The sequence below is a fragment of the Hemitrygon akajei genome, chromosome 9 (genome assembly GCF_048418815.1).
Source record: "Hemitrygon akajei chromosome 9, sHemAka1.3, whole genome shotgun sequence".
NCBI classification, from domain to species: Eukaryota; Metazoa; Chordata; class Chondrichthyes; order Myliobatiformes; family Dasyatidae; genus Hemitrygon; species Hemitrygon akajei.
Window position 1 is genome coordinate 68874198 of NC_133132.1, and position 10310 is coordinate 68884507.

Sequence of the window (10310 nt, forward strand, 5' to 3'; positions counted from 1 at the left end):
GTATTTGATTTGGGACTTTCGTATCAAGCATAAACTTAATGGTTATTCTTAAAGCAGATTTGAAAGATTTGGGGAAAGCTACATTGTTGGTTCGCTGGTGCTGGAGCTACGTAGTATGTAGAACAGTACAGCAGAGGATCAGGCCCTTTGGCTTACAATATCTGTGCCAAACACAATGGCAAATTAAACTAATTCCCTCCATTTCCTGCATATTCACTATCTGTTAGCACAGTGTTGAGTATTACTATTGTATCTGCTGCCACCTCTACATCTGGCTGCCTGTTCCTGGTCCCTACCATTCTGTGCAGAAAACTTAGCTGGATATCTTCCTTAAACTTTTCCCCCTCACCTTAAATGGTTGTTTTTTGGTATTTAACATTTCTATCCTGGGAGTAAGGTACTACAGGTGTCTGAAGCATAATCTAAATGTAGTCACTGATAATTCAGCACCTTCTGTTTGCGTTTTAAAGTCTGCAGTTCACATTAATTTGATCTTTCCACAGCCTCTGCTTTTAATCTGTCTTCCTTTATATTTAAAAGAAACACTCCCACAAAGTCAATCTTTGTTGACAAATTTCTAAGTCTGTAAGAACACAGAATACATAACTATCTACAGTAGTAGGCAATCTGGCTTCTAAAACAATTGATCTGTTTCAGTCCTCAATATCTCTTCTGTTTCACTTCCTCACTTACTCAGTTTGACATTGTTTCAAATATTTATCTATCTCCTCTTTAAGTACTTCTAATGAATTAACATCCATAGCCCTCTGAGGCAGAGAATTCCAGGAATCCACTCATTATCTTGTAGAATGTCCCCTATTCATCACTCCAAATAGTGGAAATATCACAAGATATTTCAACAAATCGCTCCTCATTCTTAGCAAAAGAATATGGATTTATAGGATAACCTTCTCATCCCAGGGTTTAGCCTGGTTCTCTTCTGGACTGTCTTCAGCAGTGGTTTATTCTTTCTGCAATAAGGTGATCAAAACCATTCATAATACTCCAGATGTGACCACAACTGCATCTTGTATAATAGTTACAATTCTTTGCTAGTATTAAATTCTAGTCCACGAGCAATAAAGGTTATTTACACCCACCTGCTAGTAATGGCTCAGCAGTATATCTACTGCAAAAATTGAGTAAATCCAGTCTTCAGATAAGGTGAATATCAGAATTTATGATGACAAGATAACGTAATTATAGCTTTATTTATTCAACTGGGACAATATTATAAGAACATAGAACATACATCATAGAACAGTACAAGCCCTTTAGCCAACAATTTTGTGCCAACACTTTAACCTGCATACTCTGACATCAATTTAACCCTTCCCTCTCATAGAGCCCTCCATTTTTCTTTCAACCATGCACCTATTTAAGTGTATCTTGCACATCCTTAATGTAGCTGCCTTAACCATCAATCAACCTGGTAGTGCATTCCACATACCTACCACTCTGTATAAAAGAAACTTGCCTCCGGCATTACCCCATCCCCCACTACACTTTCCTCCCAACAACTTAAAGTTATGGCACTTCATGTTGGCCATTTCCACCCAGGGGAAAAGTCTCTGGCAGTCCACTCCATCTATGCCTATTATCATCTTGTACACCTTTCTCATTCTCCTTTTCTCCAAAGAGAAAAGCTCTAGCTTGCTCAACCTTTCCTCAAAAGACATGTTCTCTAACCCAGGCAGCATCCTGGTAGATCTCTTCGGCACCCTCTCTAAAGTTTCCACATCCTTCCTATGAGGTGACCAGAAGTGAACACAATACAACCAGTGCAAACACGAGGAAATCTGCAGATGCTGGAAATTGAAGCAACACACACAAAATGCTGGTGGAACACAGCAGGCCAGGCAGCATCTATAGGGAGAAGCGCTGTCAACGTTTCAGGCCAAGACCCTTCGTCAGGACAGTCAGTACAACCAGTGTGGTCTAACCAGGGTTTTATAGAGCTAGAACATTACTTTGCAGCTCTTGAACTAATGAAGGCCAACACACCATTCTTAACAAACCTATCTGCTAGCTCTGCAATTTTCAGGGATCTATGGATGCAAACTCAAAATTCCTTTGTCCTTCTACACTGTTAAGAATCCTGCCATTAACCCTATATTCTGCCTTCGTTGTTCTTCCGAAGTGTATCACTTCACACTTTTCTGGGCTGAACTCCATCTGCCACTTCTCAGCCCAGCTTTGCATTATGTCCTGTTGTAACCTACAACAATCTACACTATCCATGACTCCTCCGATCTTCGTGTCATCTGCAAATTTACTAATCCGCTCTTTCACTTTCTTATTCAAGTTATTTATGAAAATCGCAAAGAATGGGGGTCCCAGAACAGAGCCTTCTAGAACACCACTTGTCCCTGACCTCCAGGCAGAATACACTTCACCTACTACCACCCTCTGCTTTCTGTAAGCAAGTCAATTCTGAATCCATACAACTGGGTTTCCCTGGATCCCATGCTTCCATACCTACATTGAGGAAAATTGTCAAATACCTTGTTGTTGTTGTTGTTCAGTCATTAGGTCGAGTCCAACTCTTTGTGACCTCATGGACCATAGGGTTTTCATGGCAAGATATGGAAGTAGATTGCCAGGCCTTTCTTCCTCACAGATACTGTTGCCACCCAGGTTGAGACCCAGCGGGGTTTGAACTCAAGAACATCTGCTTTGAAGTCCAGTGCTGATGCCACTACACCACCAGCCAGCCCTCAGATGCCTTACTAGAATCCATATACACCACATCCACTGCTCTCCTCTTATCGATATGTTTTGTCACTTCCTCAAATAATTCAATCATGGTCATGAGTCATTGCCTGACCCTCACAAAGCCATGTTGACTATCCCTAATCAGACTATGCTTCTCCAAATGCTCATATATTCTGTCTCTACGAATCCTGTCTAATAGTTTGCTCTCCACTGACACAAGACACAGTGGTTTATAATTCTCAGGGTTATCCGTAATCCCTTTCTTGAATAAAGGAAAAACATTTCCCACTCTAATCTTCAGGCACTACTCCTGTGGCCAGTGAGGATGCCAAGATCATCACCAAAGGCACAACAATCTCTTCCCTTGCTTCGTGTAGCAACCTGGGGTACATCCTATCTGGCCCTATCTATCCTAATGCTTTTCTAAAGTTCCAGTGCATCCTCTTTCTTTACATTGACATGTCTAGCATATCAGTCTAATTTACACTGACCTCACATTCATCAAGGTCTATCTCACTGGTGAATACTGAAGCAAAGTATTTACTACTCCAGGTACATTTTCTCTTTTATCCATAATTTGTCCTGTTCCTCACTCTAGTCATTCTGTTTTTCACGTACATGTAGAATGTCTTGGTGTTTTTCTTAATCTTATTTGCCAGGGCCCTTCTGGCTCTCTAAGTCCATTTTTAAGTTCCTTCCTGGCTATCTCATAACTCTCAAGTGCCCTTTCTGACCCTTGCTTCCTAAACCATGAATATGCTTTTTTCCCCTTCCTCTTGACTATATGTTGCACATCTCTTGTCATCCTTCACCCTTCCATCCTTTTCCTGCATCAATGGGATAAACCTATCCAGAACCCCATGCAAGTGCTTGTTAAATAATCTCCACCTCTGCATCGTGCATTTCCAAGAGTACATTCATTCCAAAGTGACATTCTCAAATTCCTGCCCATTAGTGTCATAATTTTCCACCCCCTATTAAATAGTCTCCCTTTCCATCTGCTCCTCTCCTTGTCCAAGGCTATGATAAAGAAATGCTAGGAACACCTAGACATCAAATTCACACAAGGTAAAGTCTCAACCAACCCAGCTTACTTTACAAAGTACTTTTCACAAGCATCTGAGACCTGGTTTCTAAATTGGGAGAAATGTCCCACAGGCTAGTCATGACACAGCCTGGTTTTACTGAAGAACCACACTCAGCTATAATATCAAAGGTTCATTTATTATCAAAGTATGTATCCATATACAACTCTGAGATTTGTCTTCTCCAGATAGCCACGAAACAAAGAAAGAACATGAAAGTCATTCAGAGAAAAACACCAAACCCATCCTGCACAAAAAATGATGGTATCCTATCAGTAGTTCAGGCAAATCAACAGAACAACAACAGTTATGACCCCTCAACCATCAGGCTCTTGAATAAAAGGGGATAACTACGCTCAACTTCACTTGCCCCATCATTGAAATGTTCCCACTACCAATGATCTCACTTTCAAGAACTTTTTATCTCATTATCTTATGTTCTCTTATCTATCACTATTTACTTATATTTGCATTTGTACAGTTTGTTGTTTTCATGGATCCTGTTACTATTGTTACGTTCCCCGTAACTGGGTGACTTACCAGCAAAGATAGAGAGGTCCGCTGAAGTCTGATGCTACTATTTTCAAACGTTTTTTATTTATAAAGGGGCACAAACGTATGGTTAATACAAAACATTCAGATCATATATGTCGTCAATACTCAATCTAAAGCACAGGTATAGTAATAATCAATCAGAAATAAGCTCTATCATTGTCTAGGGGATAATACTGAGTCCAATGGAAATATAAAAGTCACTCATAAATCTGCAGGCTTTTCCGTTTGGGAACCGCTGGCATTTCACGTGTTGGAGAGAGGGATTGGTGAGAGAAAGGAACACTTGCCTGTTGTCTTTGCGAAGCAAATCCCTGTTGTTAGTTAAAAATGGTTTTTCCTTTGGTTTCAGCCACAGACTCCCGATCCGGAATCTAACGCACGTGGCTTCCTTCAAAATGGCTTCCCGCTCCGACGGGAAGCGCTATCGTGTCTTCTTAGTGTGTCTCCTTGGTGCGTCTGAGGGGCCACCTCGGCAGCCCACCTTTTATCGGGACTTGCAGGGTTGTAGCTGTCAATCAGGGTGGGGTGTGGCAATCTTTCCCCGTCACCCAGCCCACGTTGCCCTGAGGGTTTGCACGTAGTCCAATCCCCATTCCACAAAGGTGTCTCCAAGAGACAATGGCCATGTCCGTGGCTTTTGTCTGGCTGAGAGGCCAGACCACATTCCAAACCTTAAGGCTTCTCTCTTATTTTCCTGAGTCCAATTTCAGCACGTCGCTCTCTCTCTTGCGATTCTCACAAAGGAGGGGGCTGGGGTCATAACACCTCCCCTCTTAAAAGTTTTTTACCAGTGGTTAAAAACAAGTTGGTACAGAGTCTCACAAGATTTTTGAAACTAACACAATACACAAGCTTTTCTTTTCACAGAGTACTACCGTTATACATTCAAGTCAGTATCTAAACAAGTAACAATTACAGTGTCCCTTTCTTTAATATCTTAACATCGCGTACTTGACTAAAGTCTTGTAGCATCAAACTTCAGCTCAATAACCACCTATTTATTTATTTTCTTCAGCAACAAAACTAAGGTGTGATCTTAGCTTAGGTGCATCTACAAAAGTTTATACAAATACTAATCGTTTCGGTCGTGTTACTTCACCGGCAGGTCTCCAAAGGGGTTGTCTTTATTATTCACAGGCTTTGGCGCAAACCCGTACAACCGGCGTCGCTGTTTAAAACTGGCATTTCTATTAACCATCGCCTCTTTTCCGGCGAGTCCCCCTGTGGGGAACTTGAGTAATTTGGCGAGGTACTCTCCCGCCTTTCCTTTCCACAAGGGTTATTCTCTTAACTCCGTGTCCCCAACCTAGTCCATCATGGGAATTTCCACCCAATTCTTTAATGCTACACAGGTAGCTAACCCTTTTGTCAAGACCATGCAGGCTGATGCGTTTCAGTTCGAACCTTTTCCTCCGGCCGCATTTAAATTTCGGCTTCCTCACAGCGCTTTCTTGAATAACAATAGCGTGTGGGGCACCTTTACATTCCAAATCAACCTGTAATCGATGCGCAGGCATCAATCTAGACTTTAATTTTTTTTCATTCGATTTGGGAACTACAGATTTACCGTTCTCCTCCACAACAACAGTTATCTCCCCATTCGTAAACTCCACATTAACTCTGAACACCCCCTTCAGCACAACCATCGGGGAACTCACACTTCCCAAGGTTAACCCTTTCTTCCCCGAACCAAGTCTATCTGATCCAAAAGGACGGCCGTCTTGTCCAGCTGAGTCAAATACCTCAGACTTTTTCTGAGCTCCGTGACTAGGTTCAGGACCACGTGCATCCCCATCTTGGACACACTCAAACGGGGCATTGGCCCCTTCCAGGCTTTCAATACCCGTACCCTTTTCAAATTCTAAATTCCCCTGATCCTCCCAGTTACTCTCTGGGCAACTCACTTCCGGAGTAAACTCAACCCCGCGGGCTGAAACAACCTCATCTGCCAACCCAGCAGACTTCTTCAAGGTAATGGCATCCTTTTCATCTAGGACTGCCCTCATTTCATTATCGGGAACACCTTTAGAATTTTCAACTTCTTCAAACAGTTCTGCCAAACCAGGCAGATCATCCATGTCCAACCCTGGACCTTTTAACAGCTTTATCTGTTTCTCATCTTTATTTCCTACCTCTAGGACCTTTTTCTTCGCTAAGGGCAGCTCTACCTTCTCTCCCTTACCCCCTTTTACGTTACTATTCCTCGTTTTACCACCCTCGAAACCCTCGTGGCACAGGGTCGGTAAAGACGTCTGGGCCAAATCAAAACTGGCCAATTTTAAACTGCTCCCGTTCTCAGCTGCCGCTCTCGACAGGCTGCGAGTAACCGTGCATGCGGGATAGCTCGGGGACGCTATGGGCGGGGCCTCAACACGCACCGGTCAGCGGGTCATAGTTATGGCCGACCAAACTTTTCCTCCTGCTAAATCGTTCCCAAGGAGGACATCCACGTCAGTTCTCGGGAATTCTGATGGCACCCCCATTTCAACTGATCCATACACCAGCTCACAATCCAAAATGACCCTACGTAAAGACACCCTTTCTGTCCATTTTCCTATTCCTCTCAGGGCTACCTCGCCCGTCGGAGGTCCGAATTGTAATACGTTACGGCTAATTAATGATAGCTCCGCCCCCGTGTCTCTCCAAATTCGTACGGGAATTGGTGGGTCCCCCTTCCTCACAGATACGGTTCCGTGTGACAGATAAATCTCCGACCCCTCGCGCTCTCTGCTTACCTGGGACCCTCTTGCCGATTTTCTGATTACCATTGCACACCCGATAGGGACCGCTGCGTTCCCTCTCTCTGGCTCCTTTCCCGGAGCAAAGCATTTTGATGCAATATGTCCCACCTTTCCACAATTAAAACAGGTTAAACCAGGAAATCTCCAGCTTTCTTGCCTTTCCCCCTCAACCTTACTACTAGCTCCCGGCGGGACCTCTGCCTCACTTGGTGGACTTCCTCGATCGTTCCCACGGTCTCTCTGGGAACTTTTTGGCAAGGAAAACTTTGTCTTGTGGGTTAGGGCATATTCATCTGCGAACCTAGCAATTTCTGAGATGGACTGATTCGTCCTCTCATTCAAATACATCCGGATCTCTTCTGGAACACAACCTTTAAATTCCTCAATCAAAAATAACTCCCTGAGATGCCCATAATTCTTGGCCACCTTTTCCGCGGTGCACCAACGGTCCAAGAGCACACCCTTCTCATGGGCTAGCTCGGTATACGTTTGATTCCACCCTTTCCTTATGTTACGTACCCGTGACACGTGACTGGGGTTGAAGTTATACTGGACTTGAGGTAATGGTCTTGTGATGGTGGAGTGACGTCATTTTCCCGCCAGTAGAGGTCATGTGACAGTTTTTTTTTTACAGGTTATAAAAGGAAGACCCACCCTATGGGGTGGGGCCATTCGTGGCTGGATTTGCCAAGTTGACTTCATGCCACTGCGTGATTTAATGTGATGACGCAGTTTAGTTAAAAGGTGAAGTTTTATCTAATGCCTAAAGTTTAAAAGGTCATTGCCAGCAGTTTCTTACAATACTGCTAGTGGAGAGTGAATATCGGATTTCGGAAGTTAAAGATCGAGGAGAATCGATTTTCGACGGTGGATTGGGTTCGACCTTGTGTGATCCTCATTCGGAAGGATTTCGTTGACTGTTCTCGTGTTAATCTCTGCGGGAAGCAGGAGATTGAGAAGAGTGTGGAAGAAGAGGTCAGTGCCTTTAAACCGTTACGTTTTATAAAAATTCGACGTGGGAAGTGTTCGACACCGGGGATCGAAGGACAACGATGTGGAAGAGAATTTGAATCGCCTTAAAAATTCTCTCCTTTTAAATGGACTGAGCATTTTGAACTTTCGGCATACCGCTTTAAAGAACTGTATTTTTTTCCCAATACCGCTTTAAGAACTGTGAAGTTGCCGCACAGCAGCTGTTTTCCGGTTACGTTAGAGTTTGTTTACTTTTGGGGGGTTTGTTTTCAGTGTTTAATAAACGTGTTATTTGTTATAAAAACCCTTTGCCTAACTCATATATATTTATTGTTGCCTGAATACGTAACATAAATATGGGGGCTGTGTCCAGATTGGATCATTTGAGTTTAAATGCTTGTTAACTTTTGAGTCGGTGTTTTGGAAACGGGGAGTACTCGATTCTTTTGTTTGATTGGCTTGTGAGTGGTATTCGGCAACGATGAATATTGATGAGTTTCTGGATTCGCCCGACGCGGATTTGTTAGCGAAGGTGAAAAAAACTGAAGTATCTGAGATTGCTAATAGATTGCAACTTAAAGGTATTTTGAAGACTACATCAAAAGCTGTGATACAGAGAAAAATCGCATCACGCTTTGTGGCTTCGGGTGGTTTTGATGAATCGATTTTAGAATCGTTTCCAATAAGTAATATGGAGATACAGTTGCAAATTGAACAAATGAAGTTGGAACAAAGTAAAGCAGAATTGGAGCGTTATAAATTGGAAGATGAACAGAAAAAGAGAGAGTTTGAATATGCAATGGCGGAATTAAGGTCTGGGAATCAGTCTGGTTCTAAAAAACCGTTTGTTGCTAGTCAAGAAATTAAATTGGTCCCTCCATTTAGTGAAACAGAAGTGGAAAGATATTTTCAACATTTTGAAACTATTGCTCGGATGTCAGACTGGCTGAAAGATAAATGGTCAGTGTTGTTACAGAGTGTAATTAAAGGTAAAGCACGACAAGTTTACACAGCTTTAACTGCTGCGCAAGCATTAGATTATGATATTGTGAAAACGAATATTCTCAAAGCGTACGAATTAGTCCCAGAAGCATATAGGGAAAGATTCAGAAGTTTGAAAAAGTCTGTGGAAAAGACTTATGTGGAATTTGCCTATGATAAAGCTGTGTGTTTTGAGAGATGGGTTTCTTCTAAAAATGTAAATGAGGACTATGATACATTGAGAGAGCTGATTTTAATGGAGGAATTTAAAAGAAGCATTCCTGTTGAAGTAAGGACCTACTTAAATGAGAGGGATACTGATAAATTGCAGGACTGTGCTAGATTAGCTGATGAGTATGTTTTAATCCATAAGAATAAATTTCCTCAGGACAGAATTTTTAAGAGGAAAAATAATATGGAGACTCAAGGTAAATCAGAAATTAAATCAGAGGTTAATGAGAAAGGTAAGGAGGAAGGAAAACCTGTGAAGGAAAGACAGTTTGGTCTTATTTGTAACTATTGTAAGAAGCCTGGCCATGTAATAGCTAACTGTTACAAATTGAAAAAGAAAGAGAAGGAAGCAGTTCCAGATGCTTGTGTGCAACATACTGAAGCACCTGTAAAATTACAGGGTTTGGTAAACACAAAGCCTCATTTGTTAGAGTCTGACCAAGTTAGAAAGGGATATGATCATTTTATAACTGAAGGGTTTGTATCCTTGAAAGAAGGATCTACTCTGGTGCCAATAAAAATCCTTAGGGATACTGGAGCTTCTCAATCACTGATGTTGGACAGTGAGTTGAAGTTTAATGAAGAGAGTGATACTGGTGAGGTAAATTACGTAAGAGGTGTTGGGAGTGATTTTATGCCTGTACATTTACATAACGTAAATTTAAAGTCAGGGTTAGTTACAGGATTTGTTGAAGTAGGATTACAGCATAGCTTACCTGTGAAGGGTATTTCTTTATTGTTAGGTAATGACTTGGCAGGTGGACAAGTTTTTCCTGAAGTGCATTTGACAATGGAGTCAGAGGAACCAGAGATGAATTCTAACACAGATTCTTCCTGTGTTGTGACTAGAGCTATGGCTAAAAAGATTGATGTGCAGAATGTGGTTGTTACTCATGACTGTTCAACTCAGGATTCAAGTTTTGAGGATGTGTCAGAGACTTTCTTACCTTCGTTGTTTGAACAAGATTCTGGGAGTATGTCTGACTATGAAGATTTATCTCTGTCTCAGAAGGAGATGATAGCAGAGCAG